The sequence below is a fragment of the Protopterus annectens genome, chromosome 10.part0 (genome assembly GCF_019279795.1).
Source record: "Protopterus annectens isolate FY-2018-M chromosome 10.part0, PAN1.0, whole genome shotgun sequence".
NCBI classification, from domain to species: Eukaryota; Metazoa; Chordata; order Ceratodontiformes; family Protopteridae; genus Protopterus; species Protopterus annectens.
Genome location: NC_056744.1, coordinates 1,759,790,681 through 1,759,815,260, shown reverse-complemented (window position 1 = coordinate 1,759,815,260; position 24,580 = coordinate 1,759,790,681). Strand labels below are relative to the sequence as shown.

The 24,580-nt window shown below is 38.1% G+C and overlaps 1 long non-coding RNA gene across 1 annotated transcript in view; it reads right to left on the bottom strand.

Moving 5' to 3' along the window:
• The window catches only part of LOC122812873, a 102,117-nt gene extending 92,376 nt beyond the window's left edge, over positions 1–9,741 (bottom strand). The window contains exon 1 of the long non-coding RNA XR_006366595.1: positions 9,691–9,741. This is a non-coding gene — a long non-coding RNA (uncharacterized LOC122812873). The remainder of the gene's footprint in view (positions 1–9,690) is intronic.
• Between the last annotated feature and the right edge of the window lie 14,839 nt (positions 9,742–24,580).

Below are 24,580 nucleotides of genomic sequence, written 5' to 3'. Positions count from 1 at the left end.
ATATTTAAAATAATATTGCAGGACAGTCTCAAATAAATAAAGAAAACATCTAAACTACACTTTATTATATTCCTATCTGAATCTAAAAGAGTTACTATGCCCTAAAAGCTTATTTACAGAACAACACACAGGCAGAAGTGCAGAAGGTGGTGATGAGTGGATGTTCTTATTAGGTCAAAGACAAAATACAAAATGCACAGTCTCTCTCTGAGAGAGTTCTTAAATTAATATCAAATAATACTGCTGGGTTAGCTTGGATGACATCACTTTTTGTCACCTGACTTTAGTTCCCAAGCTAAACCCCCATTGTAGCATTAGACATCTCCTTGGGAAAATTCATAGCCTTCAGATGTTTGCTTAGAGCTGTGCAGCTGCTAGGAAGTCATAAAACAATAAAACACGTCTGCATCTCAAACCTAGCAATTACTTCTCTTCCAAGACAATACAAAAACTTCTAGCTCTAGACATTGTGTCTGCTACTGAACTGAAAGTGAGAGATAACTTTTATAGCACAATCATAAAACAATTTAATTTCAACTTATTTTCTTGAAATTTTGCAAGCTAACCCTCTATGTTCTAGTTTCTACTGTTAAAACATATACATTTACACAATTTTAATAGTTTATATACATTTCAGTTCTAAGCCAGCAGGGCATGCTGTGGTTAGCTCAGTACTTTACACCTTTACACACACTTCTGTATGAATCATATCAATATTCACAAATGACATAGAATTATTTACAAAATTCCAGATAGCTGGGCTGGCAGTATTTCCCTTTTGTCATATATACAATAGACAAAAGTACTAAAAAAATCACATAAAAACACACTTATAAAATTTAATGTGAATTCATAGATTAATAACAAATTCATAGCCCTAAGTTTAAGCACACTGCTAATAGAACTCCTGTCAGAGGCTTCAACAGAAATATATGGTCCTCTGTTAATATAGTGGCATTGCTAACAGTGATCACATTTACCTAGGTTTACACTTAACTGGAGGATTATTCTGTCCACTTACAAACATATTTTTGATGTCTTGGCACCTGGTAAAAACTATTTGGAGATCACCTCCACATTTAGCCTGTCATTCAAACAGGTTTTTTATATATCCATCAATTTCTGTCATTTACCCATAACATGAATTATGACAGTATTGATTATTTAGATGTGACCATTGGGAAAGACACTGTCCTAATGAAATACACTTCTAATATTTTTAGGAAGAAAACATTTTCCAATTCATATTTACATTTGACAGTTGTCATCCACCTTCCCAAAAAGGTCAAGGGCCAAATGGTCCGTTTGTCCAGACTTATCAGTATTGACTGTACCTTTTCAAACGAGATTGATTTTTTGATTACTTTGTTCACTGCAGGAGGTTATCTTAGTTCTTTATTATTAGACATTAAAGAAGAAGTGGTCAGAGGTAGACATTTTAAGTTTAACCCCTTACTGGGTAAAGTAACTGTTTTGGGTGAGACACTCATCTTTGTCAATAATTTAACTAATGACAGAAAATTACAACACAATTTGTCATTTGTAGTACCTTATGCCACTGATTCCCACAAATATGTGAAGATTTTTCGTGACAATAGGAACCTAATTTTCACTGGAGAAATTAAGGCTAAATTAGGGTGTGTTCCCCAAATAGCAGGGGCTAAAACATCAAAAAAGTTTTGAAAGTGAAAAGATTATTCGTCCAGTTAAGCGTAAATATATGGTTAAATGTGGTCACTGTAAACAATGCCGCTATATTAACAAAATACCATATATTTCTGTTAAAGGGTCTGACAGGACCTTCCCCAGCCCTTGTAGAGGGAATTGTGAGTCTTTCATGGTAGTGTACATAGCTATGTGTGTTTTCTATCTTGCTTACTATATAGGGAAAGCTATACGAAAATTAAAAGACAGAATTTGGGAACACTATCATGATATTAAAAAGGAAACAGGAATGCCTTGTATAAGCACATTACAGACTGTATTCATTTTAAGAAGTTTGTTTTTATAGTGAATTTTGTAAAACATAGTCCAAGGAGGGGATGCCAACAGTTTGTTGGAGCTCCAAGAGATGACTTGGCAGCTTAGACTCAATTCAAGTGTTCACCCTGGTCTTAATGATGTCATTTCTATCAGCAGTGTGCTTAAACTTAAAGGTAGAAATTTGTGATTAATCTATGAATTCACATTAGATTTTATAAGTGGTTTTTGTGTGATTTTTTTTAGTGCATTTGTCTATGATATATAAATATATATATATATATATATATATATATATATATATATATATATATATATATTTTATTTTACATTTATTGACCGGGATAGTCTGACTGGATACATGTCCATTTTCACCGGAGGCCATGGGAGAAAAAGCTCCAAGGTAGAACATACAGTAAAAATCATAAAATGATTACAAATTACACACAGTTTACCAGCTCCAGTTGAGCAAGCAGGTAATATAATCATACATTTTTAAAACAGTGTTAGCAAATTGACTAGGCAATGTAACATGATTACAGATACAGACTATAGAAGAGCATCTAGTCAAACATGATTACAGATACAGACTATAGAAGAGCATCTAGTCAGGTTTTGAACAAGGACATAGCCAGTGAGTTTTAAAGTATAACTTGAGGCTTTTTTTTGAACTGAGTAAGAGAGGGTTCAAGAGTAAGATCAGCAGGAACAGAGTTCCAAGTTTTGCCAACAGAGTTAGCAAACAGAGAGTCCCCAGCAGAGTTGTTGATTTTGGATGTTTGAACCAGTAGTTTATTAGAAGAGCAAAGTGACCTCAGGTTGCTATAAGGGTCAATGATATTTTTAAGTGCAGGCGTATTATCAGGGTGGTTGAAGACTTTATGGGCAATTATAAGCTGGTTGTACTGAAGTAGGCTAGGCCATTCTAGCCACCCCAGAAGATATAGGTTGTAAAAGTGGTGGATCTTATAGGCCGTGCCTGTTGCAAATCTAGCAATATGTTTATAACAGCTGGAGAGTTTGCTAAGAGTGGATTTGTTCAAATTAGTGAGTAGAGGGGAGGCATAGAGAAGAGTGGAGGGTAGATAGTAATGAGCAATAGCAGTCCTAGCAAATGGAGTAAGGAAAGGCTTGATCTTATAGAGGGGAGCCAAGTTTTTTGTTAACGGTTTTGATAGTTTGATTGACATGGATATCAAATTTGAGGATGCTGTCTAATGTGATGTCTAAGAGTTTGGTTTGTGCATCTGGGGAGATAATGGTACCGTTATTAGATTTTATGTAAAGAGTAGTGAGGAAGACTTACAAGTGGGGGAGAAAAGAAGCAACTTTGATTTGTTAGGGTTTAATATCAGCTGACGGTTAGAGACCCAGTTTTCAACTATACTGAAAGTATTCTGGGTTAATGTCATTAGATCTGTCAGGGAGGTGGCTGAGCAAATCAAGGAAGAGTCATCCACATATTGGATACAGGTAGCATTTGGGATGACAGTGAGAAAGTCATTAATAAAGACAGAAAAAATAAGAAGTCCTGATAATGAGCCCTGGGGGACACCTAGCATGACGGGTAGAAGGGTTGATAGTTTGTCCTGCCATAGGACAACTTGTTGTCTACCATACAGGTAAGACTGAAACCATTGAAGTGCATGGCTATTTAGTGAGAATGCCTTAAGGGTGTGCATGAGTATTTGGTGCTTGATCATATCGAAGGCCTTGGAGAGATCTAAAGAGAGGGCTGAGGAAAGCTTGCTATTATTTTGGTTATGGTTTATGGTATTAGAGAAGGATAGGAGGGCTGAGGTGATACTTTGGTGTGGCCTAAAAGTGTGCTGAGAGTTAGCCACCAGCTTATTCTGGGTAAAATAATGCATATGTTGTTTACGGAAACACTTCTCCAAATTTTTAGCCATTGGTGACAGAATAGCTATGGGTCTAAAGTTTGACAGTTCAAAGGAGTTGCCTCCTTTATGGAGTGGTATTACATGAGATATTTTCCAAATGGAGGGGATGGTTGCTTCAGATAAGGTTCTGTTGATTACGATGGAGATGGGGTATGCTATGGCATTTGCTGCTTTTTGCAGATACTCTGGTGGGAGGAGATCAGCTGCTAGAGTACTTGGTTTTAATTTCTTAATTAGAGATCTGATAAGTGATGTAGAGACAGGCTGAAAGCTGAAGGAGAGTGGGGTATTCGCTATGGCAGAATTTGGGTTGGAGCAGTTGGATGCCAGTTGGCTGGCTAGGGATTGGAGAGTCTCTGTGAAGAAACTATTGGAGGTATTTGTAATATCCTGTGGGGATTTATGGTTGGAAGCTGACAGGGTAAGAGTGGAGGACTGTCCTGGGTAAAAAAGATTGTTTATTCCTGCCCAAAACTTTTGAGGTTTGTTGTGATGTTTTTGTTGAAGATGGTAGTAGAAGGGTTTTTTTTGTCTATTATAATAGATTTTTTGTTTGATTCCTTAGCTGTCGGTATCTGAGTTGATCTAGTGGGTCTTTTGTGGTACGCCATTTGTCCCATGCCTTATTTCTAGCTATGATTTTAGATTTGGTCTCTTTTGAGAGCCATGGGTCAGGTTTTGTTTTGGTTCTAATGGAGCAAGCAGGAGTGTGAGAATCAAGAATAGCAAGAAATGTGGAATTAAAGTATGCTACTGCATCATCCAATGAAAGATGCTTTAGGATTGACCAATTGCAAGCTTTAGGTTTATTTTGAAAAATTGGTGGAGTTGAAGTTCTTATTATTTCTGATGGTTAAAGGTGGTCTAGTGGGGGTTGCCCACCTTGTGCTTGATAATATACATAAGTAAGTAGTCATTTAGGTCATCTGGGAGAGTCCCTGACTTGTACATATAGGGGTGGCTGTTGATAAGTATCCAATCTAGGATGCTGTCTTTGTTATTGGGTTTGCCTATCCTGGTGGGGGAGGATATGAGCTGTGTAAAACCATGTAGGTTGACATGGGTTGTAGAAGATTCCAAGGAACAGGTGTTCCAATCAATGTTAAAATCTCCAAGCACCATAGTTTCTTGGGGGTAGGTACTGGATAACCAGTGGAGGATGTCCTCTAGGGTGTTTTTATTATTACCTGGGGGAATGTAAATGCAGACAGTGTTTATGCATTTGTTATTGTTAATTTGTAGTTTGGTAATAAGAATTTCTGCATTATTAAACTGGGGTGGTTAAAGGGAGACTGTAGTAACATCTAGTCTATTTTTATAGAGAATATATAAATAAAGAAAATAGCGTTGTCTTCTTAGGTTACCACACTTTAATAAAACAACAAAATCACCTCCAGTTAGTGCTTTCATCTCAACCCTACAGAGAAGTAAGAGGAAGTGACATTTTAAAGTGAATGTATCATGTGATGAGCTTAAACCATGTGACAATTGAAGCCTTAAAAAAGGAATTTTGTAGAAGTTAACCTCAGTCTGAAGAAGTCTCTGCAGAGTTGAGACGAAAGCGCTAACTGGAGGTGATTTTATTGTTTTATTAAAGTATGGTAACCTAAGAGGACAACGCTATTTTCTTTATTTGCTTTTACAAGTTTATTGGTGAGAAGCTGCTTTTGGTGGCTATTTTTATAGAGTACAGCTACCCTACCACCCTTCCTAATAGCACGATCTAATCTAAGTATGTCATACTCTGCCTGGTGGTATTACCTCATTGTCTTTAGTTACCGGTTTTAGCCAGGTCTCTGTAAGATATAATACATCAGGGGAGTAAACTACTAAGAGGGCATGCAGATTATGGACCTTATTGTTTATGCTTCTGATATTTAGTTGACAGGTCAGGAGAGGAATAGGGGGCCTATTAGCCAGTGTTATGTTAAGAGGAATATTAGTTTGGGAACTGGAATCAGCAGGTAGGGATGGGCCAGGGTTTGGGTGGATGTCTCCATCCACTGTCAGGCTGTAATGTAAGCTAACTATGAGTTTCATAATTTTGTTTATACATTTTTGATAATGTTTAGTTTTGGGGCTGATATACCTGAGTCTAATTGGTTGGTAGTTTTTAGGAATGGTGGGGTCAGGTATGTGGGGAATTATGAAGTGGTCAGTATTGTTTGATGTTGATGTAGTGATAGTTTGTGATTTTGGGTAGTGGAAACCTAGGTAGGGCTGATTTCATAGGTGCTGAGGAGATATGGAATGAGTAACAGAGGTAACAGCAAAAACAGCAGCAGTATTTTAAGGGGTAACATAGTGCCTGGCTGGGGCATTATGTTGGAACTGTATTTGGGGCAGGGCTAAATTAGGAAGGCTAGTGGCAGGTAGGGGGGTGGTTTGATCTAGGAGGTTATCTTTGATAGGTTATAGTGGAGGGGGTGTGGCTTTTAGAGCTTGAAATTTAGTACCACTTGGGATGGGTGGAATGTGGGGGCAGGGTGGGGCGTGGAGCAAGCCTGAGCACAGCAAACAGAGCAGGGCCAAAACAAACCACGAGGTACCTAATTTCTATGCCTGCAAGGTAAGTAACTGTAAAATGTTATATTTTATTTCTCTAGTTTATACTGCAGATTGATAGTTCACACTAGGAGAGGTAAAAAAGATTATAGTTGCCACTAGTAGCTCTTTAACTAGCGACAAATAATTAGCTAAAAACAACACTTAAGAAATTCCTGAGGTCTATTGGCTTATTAAGGAACAGAATTCAATTGCTGATGAGCACTTCTGTCCTGATGGGAGACTAGTAATTTAAAGATGGCTCCATAAACAGCAGAAATCTAATATAGACTTAGTATTGAGGGGGGGGGGGTCATAAGGGTGAGAACCAGATGCAATGCAAAGAAACCAGCCAAACCAGAGAGGCAAGCAGTGGAAAGCTATGAGTGAAGGCCTCAGAGTGGGTGAGTAGTAATACAAACTCTACTTGTAAAGTGAAGGAGAGAAAAGACAGCAAAGTTTATTAAGGTTGGGAGTGTGTCTTCACATTGCCTTGCTTATTAGTAGCCAGTTTATGCACAGATTAGAGTATGGAGATACATTAGCAATGAAGGGGAATGTACAGAGATGCAAATGAACAGGTGGGGCTCAAGTGATACAAAACTAAGGCAAACAGTACTGAAAGGGCTGCTTGAGGGTTACATTTTAATCATAGAGAATAGGAAGGACCTGAATTAAGTGTATACTGTCTAGTGAACAGTTAGGGTTACTACACAAGCTGGGGGGAGGACACAAGGCTCAGTCAGTCAGTGTTGTTAGTCCACTGAGAACTATTAAGTGACACAGATAATGTTAAAGCTTCACTATCATAACACATACATGTAGAATGCCTGGGTGGACTGACCCTGCTCTTCATGCTCAAAGGGTATATCCTTGGTTTAGTTTTGTAGTACTGATTTCTTCCTAGACTGTATGGGTGGGGAGGTAGCCATGGACAGCAGAGTTGCCTGAGTGTGCTGTGAAGACAGAGAAAAAGAGCAGGCGAAGCTTGTAGAATGAGACAAAGACAGGTTAAAGGATGTAATGAGGAGACAGGAGGGTGTTAAAAGATACAGGTCTGAGGATAGAGTGGCGAGAGCAGGAGAGAAACGATAGATAGCAGGAGAACAGATGCTACTGTAACTGTCTGTGGGTACTTCAACAGCTAACACATCACATAACTTTGGAAACAAGTTAATAAATCATGCACAATACATTAGCAGCCAATTATCCTGTGCATACAAAAAAAAGTAAAATGAACACTTAACAGTCACTTGAATCAGTAGCAGAGACAACTGCAGTGCTAAATCAGTAAACATTGTTCCTAACACCAACATCAAGTCAGTTAGATTTAACTTACATTTATAATAGCAGTCTTAGTACAGTATGGTAGCATAGAAACAACATAGCTGTAGTGGTAACGTCAGGAAAACACTGCTGCTGAATGGCAGAATCAAACCAGTGAAATAAACAAATAAGCAGAGCAGCAGTCAAGAATCAGAAAGTGACTATCGGTTGTATAGATCCAAATAATTATCTAAAATTAGCTAAAAACAGCACTAAGGAATTTATTCTGGTAATATTAGCAATGCATTTTAACAATGAGAGTTAATTGTCATTGACATGTACAACTGATTGTTCATTTATACTAATTTGTGTTCGATTGAGATACATGCCTTTAAATATGAATCATGTCAATCAGAATTAGAACACTGATGAAGTTCTACAGTTTTGAATGAAAACACTCGGTACGATAAATTTAGTTGTTTCAGTTAATTTTGCTCACCCCATTGGATTTTTCTTGTCTTTTGCATTTTTTATTGTATGCCTTCTGTTGGTTCCTTTTTAGTGTTGAGCCCACTTGGGACTTTAAACTGGACATTGGTGCCAGATTAGGTTCAAATCTTGGCAGTGTTGTAGACATTTCACTGTTATGAGTGAGTCGCATGACACTTTACTACAGAGCATCTGGGGTAAGTCAAAGCTGTGTAGAAGGAGGTCATTTTAAATTTCCTACATGTGCTGAAAGTAACTCTTCCTAGTGAGTACTGACTTATTCAGTAATGACCCACTGCTTTCCATCTCACAAAATGATATATGCAAGTGTATAAGTGACAGTCCATCCCTCATACAGAGAACCTGTTTGCACTCAGCTATACCTCCAGCATCCCTGAAGGAGAAAATCCAGTCATGGGCACCAAGTTATATGCTCAGTGCAGGATCTTCCAAATGACTGGAGTTCATTCAAAAAACAAAATTCATAGTACTGCAGTTAGAAATGCAATGCATCAGATACTGAAGGCACATGATTCTTAAAGGTATGTTGTTATGCAGTAGTTTGGAAATTCAGTTTCTAAAATGTTGTCAGCCAAGGCAGAAGATTTGATATAACCATTTGTAGTAAAAATGAGCATCTGATGAAATGCTGTAATCCTTTGCCAGAGATGCTCTAATTAAGCTGGTCCTGGTATGTAAGCTTGTTTCACTTACCTTGTTAGAGGGAAAAAGTACATATTTATTACCATCATAGGTTCATAGGTAAGTACCAGGCTAGCTGCCCTTGTGGGCCATTTTAAGCTCAGCCTATTTCCCTTTTCCATTTTGGTTATAGACTGGGCTTATCCATCCCATGGTCGATAATTATATATTACCCCTAATGAGAATAACTGTGATTATACCATAGATAATTTGATGGGGATCCATGCATGGGATAAAGCATTTAGGAGCTGCCTCTGTCCATTAGCAGTGCAGGGGCAGTCCTAGGGTAAATTTTTTATTTCTCATACATGGATCTAAGATGTGATTGAAAATGGACAAGGATGAACTTTGTTTTATGTGGCTTGGGGGGGGGGGGTCTGTACCACAGCAGCGGTATCCTCTACGAAATATACCTGTCCCTCCAAACTGTTCTGTTGACATTGCAGAAGAGGTTTAGATCCCTAAACTGAGTATTTCTGATGCCATTTGACTTGTTAATGTGCAGTAAATCTATCAGTAATGGGTCAGAATATGCCTTGTATGCCAGACACAGGTCATCTTTTAGCAGTCTGTAGGATACCAACTATATTAATAGGGCTTTGAGACAGTCCATGTAGGACATGTTCTTTAAGCCTTGTATGTTTTTAATAAGGTATTTCTGTAGGAGTTCCAGTTGTTGCATGTGTCTAGACAGATGCATGCTAAACGAGGCATTATATTCAATGACTGGCCTAATGAGGGCTGAATAAATGAAAACCTTCGATCAAATTTAATCCCTAGAATATAATAAAATAATGTAGTTACTCACCATTTAAAGAAGCCTACATTACTCACTTTGCTTTTCTTGGACTGCAACCTGAAAAAAAATACAAATGGACATGTGCTAAGACATCGAGGCAAGAAAACTTCTAACATTTTCCATTAAAGTCATAATTAGAAAAAAACAGGTATACAACTGTTGCGGTCATTCCAGAAAGTATGGGTAAAGACCTTGAGGTTAATAATGTCGGAGGTGCATGTCACATTGTCACCATCCACACATTCATACATTGTAAGTCTTCAATTGTACCCCCTCAGGCACATGTTTAATCTTGTTTTTGCTTGTGTACCATATGCATGCCCCTCAGTACCATCCTTTTCAGGAGCCTAACTCTAATTTCCCCATACACTTAGTTAGTGTACCACTCTGTACTACCCCTTCCTCTGGACCTCTGTAATCCTATTTTCCTTCCATACACTCATACGGCACAATGTCTTAATGCCATCTCCCAGAGACTTGTCTAACCATATGTTACCCCCCATGGTGACTCACAGAGTGTAAACTCTCAGTAGACTCTCCCAGGGATTTGCCTATCCCTGTGATACCCCAGCACATGCACATAGTGTCACTTGTCAGTACCATCCTTCCAGGGTCTATCTAACCCCATGTTATTCCCCCAGAGAGTGCATTCATCAGTATCATTTTCCAATCAGGGACATGCACAATAATTGTGTTATGCCTTTCTGGCAATGTGTTGTCTTCAGTATTACACTCCATTAAGATCTTGTCTACTCCTGTGTTACCCCTTACTGACAATGTGTCATGCTTAGTGCAACACTTACTGACAATGTCTCATGTTTAGTACAACACTTACTGACAATGTGTCATGTTTAGTACAATGCTTACTGACAATGTGTCATGTTTAGTACAATACTTACTGACAATGTGTCATGTTTAGTGCACTTACTGACAATGTGTCATGCTTAGTACAACATTTACTGACAATGTGTCATGCTTAGCACAACACTTAATGACAATGTGTCATGCTTAGTACACTTACTGACAATGTGTCATGTTTAGTACAATGCTTACTGACAATGTGTCATGTTTAGTACAACACTTACTGACAATGTGTCATGTTTAGTACACTTACTGACAATGTGTCATGCTTAGTACAACACTTACTGACAATGTGTCATGTTTAGTACAACGCTTACTGACAATGTGTCGTGTTTAGCACAACATTTACTGACAATGTGTCATGCTTAGCACAACCCTTACTGACAATGTGTCATGCTTAGCACAACACTTAATGACAATGTGTCATGCTTAGTACACTTACTGACAATGTGTCATGTTTAGTACAACACTTACTGACAATGTGTCATGCTTAGTACAACACTTACTGACAATGTGTCATACTTAATACAACACTTACTGACAATGTGTCATGTTTAGTACAACACTTACTGACAATGTGTCAAGCTTAGTACACTTACTGACAATGTGTCGTGTTTAGTACGACACTTACCCTTAATGACAATGTGCCATCCGTAGCACAATACTTAATGACAATGTGTCATGTTTAGTACAACACTTACTGACAATGTGTCAAGCTTAGTACAACACTTACTGACAATGTGTCATACTTAATACAACACTTACTGACAATGTATCATGTTTAGTACAACACTTACTGGCAATGTATCATGTTTAGTACAACACTTACTAACAATGTGTCTTGTTTAGTACAACACTTACTGACAATGTGTCGTACTTAGTACAACACTTACTGACAATGTGTCATACTTAGTACAACACTTACTGACAATGTGTCATGTTTAGTACAACACTTACTGGCAATGTGTCGTGTTTAGTACAACACTTACTGACAATGTGTTGTGTTTAGTACAACACTTACTGACAATGTGTCGTGTTTAGTACAACACTTACTGACAATGTGTCATGTTTAGTACACTTACTGACAATCTGTCATGCTTAGTACAACACTTACTGACAATGTGTCATGTTTAGTACAACACTTACTGACAATGTGTCGTGCTTAGTACTGATAATGTGTTGTGTTTAGTACAACACTTACTGACAATGTGTCATGCTTAATACAACACTTACTGACAATGTGTCATGTTTAGTGCAACACTTACTGACAGTATGCCATACTTAGTATAACATTTACTGACAATGTGTCATGTTTAGTACAACACTTACTGATAATGTGTCATGTTTAATACAACACTTACTGACAATGTGTCATGCTTAGTACAACATTTACTGACAATGTGTTATGTTTAGTACAACACTTACTGACACTGTTTCATGTTTAGTACAACACTTACTGGCAATGTGTCATGTTTAGTACAACACTTACAGACAATGTGTTGTGCTTAGTACAATACTTACTGACAATGTGCCACGTTTAGTACAACACTTACCGACAATCTGTCATGTTTAGCACAACACTTACTGACAATGTGTCATGTTTAGTACAACACTTACTGACAATCTGTCACTGACAATGTGTCGTGCTTAGTACACCACTTACTGACAATGTGTCATGTTTAGTACAACACTTACTGATAATGTATCAGGCTTAGTACAACACTTACTGACAATATGTCATTCTTAGTACAACACTTACTGACAATGTGTCGTGCTTAGTACACTTACTGACAATGTGTCATACGGCTTAGTAGACACTGCCTTACATACTTGTCTAGTACTGTGTTAATCCCTATTCATACTGCATTACTTTCAGTACCTTCCCACATTAGGGACTTTTTAGACTCAAACTGTTAGACTTTCTCACCTCACATCTTTGGATCCAGATGTTTTTGAGGAAGTAAAGATGTTGAACAAGTTTATTTTGAAGCAAGTTTACCAAAATAAAGTAATCAAGGCAGTATTAGAGCATGTGGTGCAAGATAAAGAGGACTAGATTTCCTCCTGCAGTAAAAAGCACCACTGTGGATGTGCAAGTCAAAATCACTAACAGAACAATAGTAGTTTGGTCATACTTTTTCTCTTAGATTTAAGATTCTGGTAAAATTAAATAAATATGGTACTTAAGTATTATTACAACCACATTGTCACGGTTGCAAAAATAGCATACTTCAAGTCAAAGGAGGTCATGCAACACTGTAAAATGTTATTGAAAGTCCTTATTGCTCAGTAAAAAGTGTGGATTACCATGAGGGAGACCAGCAAATTAAAAAATCCTCTTCCTGATTTGCATGCATTACAGATGCATGGAAAAATTGTCATGGCTATTATCCTACAAGTCGATTTCTGAAGGTTGTAAACAGGGTGTAAGAGCACGTTTAACACAGTGGCCCTATATTGTGTGGGTCAAATTTAACAAATGTGATTTATTGTTAAAGAAATGCATAGCAGACGGGATGAAAGACTTCACGAAATGTAACCGTGACGACTCATCGATGAGTACTGCTGTCAGTAAATAACGGCATGCGTTCCTTTTCAGACTTCATCTCCTTGAAGGACTGCACTCCAAGGAAAGTGTATGTGGCTGTTATTTTGTCACTGCGTCCTTCCTTTCCTGTTCTCTAGTAATGTTGGTATGTTGAATTAGGTTCCTGCCATCTGACTTATGGTCAGTCTTGCTTGATGTACACAGTAAAGGTGAAACGAAAAAAAAAATAATGGGAAGAATGCTGGCAGCTTTGCAAGTTGCTTGCGATGACAGGTAATGGCAGCAGTGCTACATCGCATATGATTACATTCTGTAACTGCCAACAGAACCTCCGTGTATATGTACAGCTTAGTGTGCTCCTGATAGTTAAGCATTGTAATGCGACAGTAGAAAACACTTTCAGGAGCATTTCTGAGTCTTAAATGCCCTTGATTGACTTGTAGTATCCACAGAACCAAAATGAAGCCAGCAACCAAAATGGATCCAATAAAGAGGATTTAATGTTGAATAAACATCAAAAAAAGCTCACAGACCGGTTTCGGCTGGCAAAAAAAGCACAGCCTTCTTCAGTGACAAAAAACACAGAGTCAATTAATTCAACTTAAATAGTGCTTCAACAAATCCCATTGGTTCAATTAAAAATATTCATTTAATCCAGGTGAAAAAAGAGCACCTAGTCTGGTAATCCATTTCTTTTCTTTTGTATCTAACATTGAGTGCCATCCTGTTTTGTTAAATTTAATACCCTTAATCACATCAATCACCATAAAAGAGAAATTAGCAGTGTGATGTTTTAAAGTATGTTTGTACAATGCATTATTTATTTTCTTATTTTTGATATTGCTCATATGTTCAGATATACGTAGTCTTAAGGGACAAGATATTTGACCAACATAGAAAGAGCTGCAATTACATGTTGCTAAATAAATGAGCCATTCGCTGCTACAATTTGCAAAAAATGAAATATCATAGACCTTTGAGCAATTCCTGCTAGAAAATTCCTTAGATTTGACAATTTTACAACAGTTACTACAATGACCACAGGGAAAACACCCCACCAAAGGTTCCCCTGTAATAGTTGTTTGTGAAAATTGCCCAGCACTGGCATGAAGTGTATGTTTATAATGATTAAAACATGAGGCTAAATTCCTGCCCTTGCGAAATGAGAATAAACATTTGTCAGGTAATACATCTGATAATTCTGGTAGACTTAACAAAATATTCCAATTCCTTTGTACACTATTCATGAGTACATCTGAATTCCTAGCATATGTTGTTAAGAACCTGATTGGCTGTGAGGTCCTCTGATCCCTAAGTTTGTAAGTTAACAGCTCCTGCCTGGATAAGGTATTAGCCCAATTGCTGGCCCGCAAAACATGTCCCATAGAATATCCCCTTGCACGAAATCTATTGATTAAATCACACCTATCTTCTTGAAAAGTCTCCTCCTGAGAACATATACGCCTCAGACGTATAAACTGTGATTTAGGTATGTTTTTAGCAATATGTGGAGGATGAAAGCTGGATGCGTGAAGGACTGTGTTGTATTCAGGATATTTCCTGAAAACCTGTGTACTAAGAGTATCATCTGGTTGTCTTGTTATTAGCACATCCAGAAAAGTTATTGTGTCAGCATGATAATTGACAGTAAACTGTAAGCCCCAAATATTATCATTTAAATATGAGACAAATTCAGTTAAATAATCAACATCAGCCCTCCACACCATCCAGCAATCATCCAAATACCACCTCCAAATATCAATTTCAGGAAGGTAAATATTATGGCTACTATTGTAGATAATATGTTCCTCAATATAGGCCATGAACAGGTCGGCATAAATAGGAGCAAATGATGCTCCCATAGCTGTTCCTTTAGTCTGCCAAAAACAAATGTCCTGATAGAAAAAAACATTATTAGTAAGTACATGCTTTGCGAGACCAACAAGAAAGGAATTAAAATCTTGTTCATATAGATGGGCAATATTGAGCCAATGAGTTAACGCTTCAAGCCCAACCTGATGTGGAATATTCGCATACAGGGAACTGACATCAAGTGTACACATCAGCCAACCAGGTTCCAATTATACATCAGATATGATGTGTAGGAATTCGGTCGTGTCTTAAAACCGAGAACGAACAAATGACAACAAAGGCTTCAGGTGTTTAGTCAAAAACAAGGATAATGGTTCTGTGAGATAACCTTGGCCAGAAACAATGGGCCTACCTGGGGGATGAACAGGATCTTTATGAATCTTGGGAAGAAAATAAATGTATTGATTAATGGGATCCTGAATAGTAAGTTGTTCTAATGTAGAAGTGGTTATGAGGCCAGTATCTCTGGCACTAATAAGAAACTCATCAATCTGTTTCTTAAACCTATGCGTGGGATTTAAACCCATTTCAGCATAGTACCATTTGTCAGAAAGTTGTCTCCTGGCCTCCTTGTCATAATCTGACCAGTTCATAACCACGACTGCCCCACCTTTATCTGCTGAAATAATAACCAAATCCTTGTTTTGTTGTAATTCGACAATAGCCTGTTTTTCACTAGATGACAAATTATTGGGTTTATAACGAATATCAGAACTGTCAAAATGTAGATCTTTGAGAATCATATTCTGAAACAAATGAACAATGGGGTGCATCGGAGGAAGATATTTAGATTTATGATAAATGAATTTACTATAATCATAAGATGCATCACCATCTCCAAACTGTAATTTCAAATTAAGAATTCTACAAAATGACAAGACATCCTGGACCAATTGGTCCTCAGAAATAACAAACCCAGGGATAAAAGTTAAACCTTTATTCAAGATAGCCACTTGAGATGGAGACAAGACACAATCGGACAGATTTAGAACATTTGAATTTACATTGCTTATTTCTGTATTACCATCTCTAACAAACTCTGAATGTTCTCGATTCTTTTTGTGTTTCCTGCCTCCACGTTTGTATTTCCCCCTAAAGGGACAAAACCATGGGCTCTTTTGGGGTTGGGTGAATCCGATGCTGGCTGTATGTCACTATCTGTATGTGATGAAGGATCATCAGTAGATGATCCATTTGTTATGGATTTATTACGTAATATGGATCTGGGTCTCTTTCTTCTTGGTGTTTTAACCGGATTAGGGTTAAACCGAACATGTTTGGAAGGAAAACTAAAAGGGTTAGCTCCCTGATAATCATTTAAATCACGCTTGAATTTTTTAATTTTCCTTAATTTTAACTGTTCTTCAAGTTTGGTGAGGTCACTGGCCACCTTATTAAGATATTTCTGAAAGAAAATTTCACCCTCAAATTTCTTTACATCATTGCACAAGTCTGTTACAGTGTTAATTTCAGAATCAATAATTCTGTCATGATATTTGTCCAACGCTTCAACAAATGACATGGAAGCATGCTGTTGTATATTAGACCATTGGCTATTGAGCTCCTCATCTGGATGTCCCACATGTGGTTGAATTCGAATTCTAAGACCCCTTGGTGTGATTCCTTTTGCAATATAAGCTTTGAAAAGTTTGGAATGCCAAACACTAGATCTTAACAATTTTAAATGCTTAAAAAGATTATCAAAGGCCAAACTACATGATGGCTCAGATCCCAAGGGGTCATTAGAAGAGTTGTTGATAGAACCTGTACAAAGACCAAATGCACTCAAATCTGCCCTATCAGCAGAAAGCCCTGAAACCAAATTAAAAAGGTCCATCTTGTATTAACAGAAATGACAATAATGGCTTCTCATAAAATGGCCACGTCAATATAAAGGGAACAATAATAGCTCTGAATGACAGGCCAATATTACCTGTCTAATATTGCTACGTTCCCAAAGACAAATATAGCCAAATGCCAATGGTCAAAAACAATATATGCTTGTTGACATATAAAATAGAAAAAAACAAACAACATTAAATCTTTTTTATTGGATCCATTTTGGTTGCTGGCTTCATTTTGGTTCTGTGGATGCTTTTGCTTCAGTTGCCGTGCAACCTTACTTCGTGCAGGAGGATTTGTTTGGTTGGTGACTTGTAGTATGCCAATTTCATGACCATAAAAATGTGGTTTCAAAAATACATAAGTACCATAAATAGTTTGAGATGGCCGAAAGATTTTACTGGGTAAGATGTCTGTGGTAGTGAGGACACCCCCCTCCTAGTTTGTTAATAAAAATGGCTTTAGCTTAAATGTTTTTCTGGAAATATTTGAGTTTGAAGCCGCACGCCAGACAGAACCTTCCCATGTTGTACTCATTTGTACTGCAGATAGAGCAGTAAAGGCAACTATTTGGATCTAACACATTTGAATGGGACCTGAAGGGAAACTAGGAATGCCATGCATAATTCTGTGGGTGTAGTATATATAGCGAGATAGTTTTATGAAGTTGTTTTTATGTAGGAAGAACTGTCAGAAAGCTGTCTCTATGAATATAAGCACCTACATGCTATTATGGTTTAAAAACAGCACTAATGCCCTGGTTTGACACTGTGTTAGGTGCCCTCAGTTAAAAACTTTGATTTTTTTATGTTGATTAAGCATGTCTGAACAACACAGGTGATGACTTTAACAGCTTGAAGCTAAAGAATTGCAGTGGCAATTAACGTTGTCAGCATATCAATCACCAGTTCTAAACAATCAGGTATGTGTGGAACATTGTGAGTTTTCTATGAACCGGTGAAAAGGACAACTTTTGTTAAGCACCTTTACGATGCTGGAAAGGTACTAAACAGAGTTTTGTTAAGTATATTTCAGTGGTCTTAAGCTGTAGTTACATGCTACAACATAACAGAGGCAAGTGTCATCAAAGGACAGCATCTGAAGCAACCTTACAGCTGTAAAAGCTGTAATAAACCTTGCTGTCATGCACACAAAAATGTGTAGCAGATTGGTGTCTAACAGCTTGTAAAGCTATTTGGCCATCAGGTGGGCATTTTACTTCTGCCCACTGTCTGTATGACAGCATTAATTGCTTTACAGCTTTCAGAGCTGCAAACCACATCATGCTGCTACACTTGTTTCCTGTAACTACTAGTACCAGGAAAATTAAAGCTCCACAAACTACAAGGAATTGTGATCAGGTGTCTGAGCATAACTCACTTGCTATGTGTCAACATGAATGCTAAGACTGACCTGTCTATTTTCACTTTACATCATTCTTCAGGCAAGTTTCTTAACATCCATGTCTCAAATACATAACAAGTTGGTTAAAATAAGAAACTGCATTATAATTCTCTCTGTAAAATAAAACATGTTCTTAAAGTTTAGACTGCTCAAATACAAATTCTCAATAGTGGTCAATTTTCTTTTGACTTTTATTATCATTATTATTATATCTCAACTTAATTCAGTATGACTGTACATCATACATATGGCAGAGTGACCACATCCAATCCTCTAAAGCTAGCTATGAAAACAGAATTGCAGCAGACAGTAAAGACAGCCACAAGGCCTTCTATAGTTATGTAAAGAATCTCCACGCTAATACCCAGATTTGCGCTGAGCTACTTCACAATGGTACCTCCTATACCGAGCAAACAGATATTGCCAATATACTGGCCAACAGATTCAGTGCCAACTTTAACCCCCCCCCCCAAAGGACCAATCACAATACCAGTAGATTGCCAAGCACCCAGTATTACTGCTGCACAGGTTAAAACAGCACTATCCAAGGCCAAAAATACAGCTTCTATGGGACCTGACAATATCCCTGACTGTGTTCTACATGAACTACAGAGTGAGCTGGCACTTCACCTGTGTGCCCTGTTCAATCACAGCCTCACCTCAGGCTTTATCCCTACCAAATGGTGCACTGCTATAGTCATCCCTCTCCAGAAAGGAGTTATGACTACAGACCCTGGGTACTATCGCCCCATTAGCCTGATTAGTCTGATATGCAAAGCTATGGAATGCATCATCATGGACATAACAAACAAGGATATAGGGAATCTCCAAATTCTGGATCCCACACAGTTTGGTTTTGTGAAGGGTAGATCATGCCTGCTCAACTTGGTCAACTTCTTTGAGTCAGTCACCAGAGCTGTGGATGAAGGCAAGGTGCTTCATACAGTCTACCTTGATCTGACCAAGGCCTTTGACACCATTTCTCACTCAGGAATCATAGAAAAACTCACTAAACTAGGCATCAACCCCTATATCACTAGGTGGGTTGCAAACTGGCTCACAGGTAGAACCCACAGTGTGAAAGTAGCTGACTCCAAGTCAGATTGCTGAACAGTCACGAGTGGAGTCCCACAGGGTTTGGTCCTGGGTCCTCTCCTGTTTGGTATCTACTTCTCTGAAGTCCAGGACAACAGAAGGGGGTCTTGCTGACAAAGTCTGCAGACAATTGCAAGTTGGGAGCTGTTATTAACTCCCCAAGTGATGTTGACATCCTACAGAAAGGCCTCACTGAGATCAACAACAGGTGTCAGAACTATGGTCTTAAGCTCAATGACAAAAAATGTGTTGTCATCCCCTTTGGGAAAAACCCAGTTTCCATGAATTACCACATTGATGGTAGTCCACTGAACACAGAAGGCATTATAAGAGATCTGGGAACACAGATTGACACTAACCTCGCTTTTGACCACCACATTGCCACTGTGGTCAGAAAGTCCTTCTATGTGGCACATCTCATTACTAAGGGTTTTGCATCCAGGAAGAAAGAGGTCATTGTCTCCCTCTACTCTTCCCTCATTAGGCCAATCATTGAGTACAATGCCCCATTTGGCATGTACCTCACTAAACACCTGCAACAACTGGAGAGGCCACAAAAGTACCTCACAAAGAGGATCCTAGACCTTAAACATTTATCCTATAGGGACAGACTCAAAAAACCCCAGCTATTCTCTGTCTCATATCACCTACTTAGAGGCATTCTCTGCTTGACTTACAAAGCCATGTCTGACCCAGCTCTGTTAGAAATGCTACAACTAAAGAAATCCCAATCCCTCCACACCACACGCTCCAGAGACCTCGACCTCATTACCACAATCAACAGAACATGCTGGAGGGACAGGTTCCTCACCCAGAGACTGCCCATGCTATGGAATAGACTTCCCATACATGTCAAGCAGAGCACCTCACTGGCCCTCTTCAAGAGAAATTTTGATGAGTGGATGGGAAATAGAAAATTCACCCCAGGGATCACTGCAATGGCTTTACTCGACAGAGGCATTGGGTACTAAGGTTGGGTGGCACGATGCCAGAGTAATCCTATAGGCTAGGCTTGTAAAGGCTCCAGGGCCATTAGCATAGTACACACCTATGAACCCATGAACCTATGAACCTAGGGTATTGAAGTACTAGGTATGTTTTCTTTTATTTACTAAATCTTTTGCTATGAATGTATTGGAGTATATATATATATATATATATATATATATATATATATATATATTCACTTTAGAACATTGAAAGTCCATAACATTGAAATTCAAAGCACTGAGACCAAAATCTTGAAAATTCAAAACACTGAAAATTCAGAACATTGAATCCCATTACACTGAAAACACACAGGAAATCAGCATGTACTATATTCCAGCACACCTACATACAGAATCAAATAAAAAATAAACCATATTACACTTCTTCAGCTATAAGCAGGGGGGCAAGCCCCCCTGGTCCCCCCATGTGGGGGGATGCCCTGCCCACATCTCCTGCTCCTTAAATATATCAACTCCGAGATCCCACTACAGTACACTAAGATTGGTTATGTTGCAGCATAGCAAGTAAGAAGGGAACATGACTGAGGTTACATATAAAACTCCAGTGATTGTAGGAGTGATATATAGTAATGTGTAATGTTTTAACAGTGAAGTAGTGTTTCTAAGAGAAGGCTGAGGATAGTTTTTTACAATTTAAACAGGTGGTCATGAAGTGCAGAATGGTATGTTTGCTGTTTTGTTCTGTGTAGTGCGATCTCTGCATTGATATATTTAAGTAGCAATGGGAGGTATGACCCCCTGCTTATAGTTGAAGAAGTATAACATGGCTTGTTTTTTATTTGTTTCTGTATGTAGTTGTGCTGGCATGTATTAAATGTTGCTTTTTCTATGTATTTTCAATGTTATGGGATTCAATGTTTTGAGTTTTGAGTGTTTTGAATTTTCAAGATTTTGGTCTCAGTGCTTTGAATTTCAGTGTTATGGGCTTTCAATGTTCTAAACTGAATCTATAAATGGTACTTACGTATTATCGCAACCAGATTTATAAAGTGCGATAATTTGTCTATTTTCGGCACAAACACGTTGCCTAACATAAAAAGGGGTCTGTAAAGATGTCGCCAGCAGTTTGTCAAGAAAGAGCATGTATGTTCACCTATCAAGGGGTGTGTAAAATGTTTAAGTATTATAGTGTCAGAAAATTTTGCACACAGGAAGCGGAATAACAGCAGAATTCCTCTTGCCTGGTAATGTCCCCAGCCAACCTACACACCTGACTGCTGCTTGTCTGTCTGTAGTCGTTAATGTGACAAGTCATGCAAAGTCACCACATTTCCATCCAGACAAGGAGTCAGGACCATGGCTCGTTAACATAAACTGACCCCCTTCTTTACAAAGGTCCTTTTGCAAGTATCTGATTTGTGTTACATACCCCTGTTTACAGTTCAGACTCTCAGAAGGCACATCAATGCAGTTGTGATTCGGAAGTACTGATTTAAAAGTGTGGTTCTGTTGGTGGAGTTTTACTGACAACAGTCCCTGCCTCTTTTCTCTGTAACTGTAGTTACTATCTGTGTAAAATAAAAAATTCCTTAAGCAATTACCTTTATGTAACAATTTCTTAATTAATGTACAAATTTTATGTTTTGTTTATATGTTTCTTATACTTAACTATGAAGTAGTAGTTGTTCTAGTAAGCTTGAATATATTTATTAAATTGATTAATTGATTGTTTAATTAATTTAATTAAACAATTATTTGGGTATGTTAGTGTATTTATACTCACAGGAAGTTCCTAAGTAACTTGCCTGAGGAAGTGTATGTAATTTGGTACACGAAAACGTTTGCAAGTAAAGGATTTTGGATTTTACTTGGAGGCTGTGCTTTGTTGGATTCACTTATTGTTTTCTTAGGTTTTGGAACTTTTCGAAGTTTTTTTGTGTTTCTATGGCTGAAAGCGGTGATCCTCTACAGTCGCAGTCCCTGTATTCTCCAGATCCAGACTCAAGTGGAGCTTCCACCCGGGATGCTGACCCGATTGGGAATCTAACAGCTCTCATTTTGCAGTTAACACAGTGAGTTGACGACCTGGCAAGGCAAGTTAACGGTCGATCCACGGAAGGTCCGCAAGTGGTTCGATCAAAGCCAGGAGTGAGTTTTAACTCAATACCGAACTTTGCAGCAGTGGTAAATAGAGATAATTCTGGGCTCCCTAATAGTTCTAATATTCAGCTAAATGGAACTATTCCACCAGCACAACAAATGCGGCAAGGTAGCCCGATATTTGATACAAACATGGTATCTGTAATGAATGGTAATAGACAAGTGCATTTCCCTAACTCAATGATACCAGTATTGCACGAATTTATGAATACTCCAACTAACTTTTTAAATGGTTCACAAGATAACGAGAATACCTATGATAACCAACAGGAAATTACTGGTAACATTGTTTCAAACTTAAAACAGTTTGATATTTGTCTTTTAAAATATAAGAAACTGCAGCTGGAAATCTTGTATTTTAAAGAGTGTATTAACCTAAAAATTGTCCCCAAAGGTCTTAGACAGTGGAAATATCCATCGGGTGTGACCAAACACTCCGATTTCCACAAACATCTTATTCAATTCTTTGACCAACAAGGGCTTAATCTATTGGACTTATTAATTACAGAATATACTGAACAAATTTTGGTACTCAAACAGCAATTGGAGACTCTGGAACGCAGTATCAAAAGTGACTGTAACTTTAATAGGTATGAGTACGATTATGGCCGCATATACTCAAGTATTGATTCACTTCTCGCAAAAATCAGTGAAACAAAGAAGCGAAAGCTTAACAGAGACAAATTAGCATACGCTGATGGTGAAGCGTACCCAGATCCACCTTTTAACAAAGTTTCTATTGATTCACATTCCGAGACAGTGAGCGGTTGTGACCGGACTAAAAACAACGTAGCACCCAGCTCAGCAAGTAGTTCCGAGTCATTCAACGAACCTACTTCTCCTTTGGCAATTCAGCCTAATCAAATTCGAAGAAGTGAGCGCGTTCAAAACCAACAAAACCAAAACCAATGTAAATATCAGTCCAATAATCAAATCGCCAGGGAGCAGAATAATAATAGCCAGCAGGATTTTCAGCGAGTGGTATCCAACACCAAGCGGAAGAATGGGAATTGGCCCAAGAAGACCCAGAACAAGAAGACGTACAATCGCCGAAGGAGGTAACAGTAACATTAGAAAACAACTATCCTGAGATTATCTACAGTGACAGTAAAGACTTTTATGATATAATTACACCTCGTTTGTCGTTCCACACGACCTTGTGGAACTATTAGCTAAGGGCTTCAACTTTGCATTACCACAGAAGCCCGATGTAGCTAAAACGTTATGTGATTTTAAGTTATATGTACGCAAATTGAATTTGAATGTTGCTTGGGGAGAATAATAACTTATTAAGTGCAGAACGTGTGGCAAGCACGCATAATCCTCCACTCGATAATAATTTGTTGTTGTTCGAGAGAATTACTGAAGTTCACCTGAGAGCATTAAATAACGAATTTTATCAGAGCAGACATTTTAATTTGGAAAACCAAAATCTTATCGCCTTATAAAAGCAAATAGTATAAGAACAATGAAACCTGATAAAGGAGGGGCGCTGTCCTTATGTATGAGGATAAATATGAGTCTATAATGAAAGAAATGTTGTCAACTAGTAATTATAGACAGGTCTCAAAAAACGAGTTAAACCAGTCTTATAAGAAGGTCAAAGATTTTCTGAGTGACTTATTTATAGACGGCAGCATTAGCACTGAGTTATATCAGTATCTCACTATGCCAGCTCCAGTGATCCCTGTTATTTTTGGGATCCCAAAGCTGCATAAGGACATCCAGGCCCCCTTTAGACCCATAATAGATGGGCGTCAATCTATCACCTACGCATGTGCCAAGTGGGTAGACAACAAACTTAAAGAGGTGCTTAAGAATGAATCTCAAATCTGCAAGGACTCTTGGTTTGTCCTTGACAGGCTTAATCACATTCCATTTGAAAGAAATGTTAGCTTTTTAACAGCTGATGTTAAGGACCTCTATACATCAATCCCACAAGAGACAGGCACTAATTGGGTCAGGGACTTCCTATTAAGTAAGCATCTCCCAGGTGACGACATAGACTTAATTGTTGGGCTATTGGATTTGGTTTTAAATAATAATTACTTTATGTTCAAAAAAGAATTGTACTTACAGGTCACTGGAGTAGCAATGGGTTCCCCATGTGGAGGAACCTTTGCAAACTCCGTGATGGCCTTTTGGGAGCACACTTACCTATTTTTGC